This window comes from Oncorhynchus masou, chromosome 31 (assembly GCF_036934945.1).
Source record: "Oncorhynchus masou masou isolate Uvic2021 chromosome 31, UVic_Omas_1.1, whole genome shotgun sequence".
In the NCBI taxonomy this organism is placed as follows: domain Eukaryota; kingdom Metazoa; phylum Chordata; class Actinopteri; order Salmoniformes; family Salmonidae; genus Oncorhynchus; species Oncorhynchus masou.
Window position 1 is genome coordinate 347200 of NC_088242.1, and position 1031 is coordinate 348230.

Here is a 1031-nt window from a genome sequence, read left to right on the forward strand (position 1 = left end):
CATATGCTCACTCGCCCACACACACACACACACAGCCAAACCAGTACACACCACACACACACACACACAGTCAATCCGGTACACACCACACACACACACAGTCAAACCGGTACACACCACACAGTCAAACCGGTACACACCACACACACACACACACACACACACACACACACACACACAGTCAAACCGGTACACACCACACACACACAGTCAAACCGGTACACACCACACACACACAGTCAAACCGGTACACACCACACACACACAGTCAAACCGGTACACACCACACACACACACACAGCCAAACCGGTACACACCACACACACACACACACAGCCAAACCGGTACACACCACACACACACACACACAGCCAAACCGGTACACACCACACACACACACACACACACACACACACACACACACACACACACACACACAGTCAAACCGGTACACACCACACACACACACAGCCAAACCGGTACACACCACACACACACACACACACACACACACACAGCCAAACCGGTACACACCACACACACACACACACAGTCAAACCGGTACACACCACACACACACACACACAGCCAAACCGGTACACACACCACACACACACACACACAGCCAAACCGGTACACACCACACACACACACACACACAGTCAAACCGGTACACACCACACACACACAGCCAAACCGGTACACACCACACACACACACACACACACAGCCAAACCGGTACACACCACACACACACACACACACACACAGCCAAACCGGTACACACCACACACACACACACACACACAGCCAAACCGGTACACACAACACACACACACACACACACAGCCAAACCGGTACACACCACACACACACACACACACACAGCCAAAACCGGTACACACCACACACACACACACACACACACAGCCAAACTGGTACACACCACACACACACACACACAGTCTCTGTGTTTTCTCTCTCGCTGTTTTCATACTCTCTGTTCTCTCTATCAATTTCAATTTATTGAC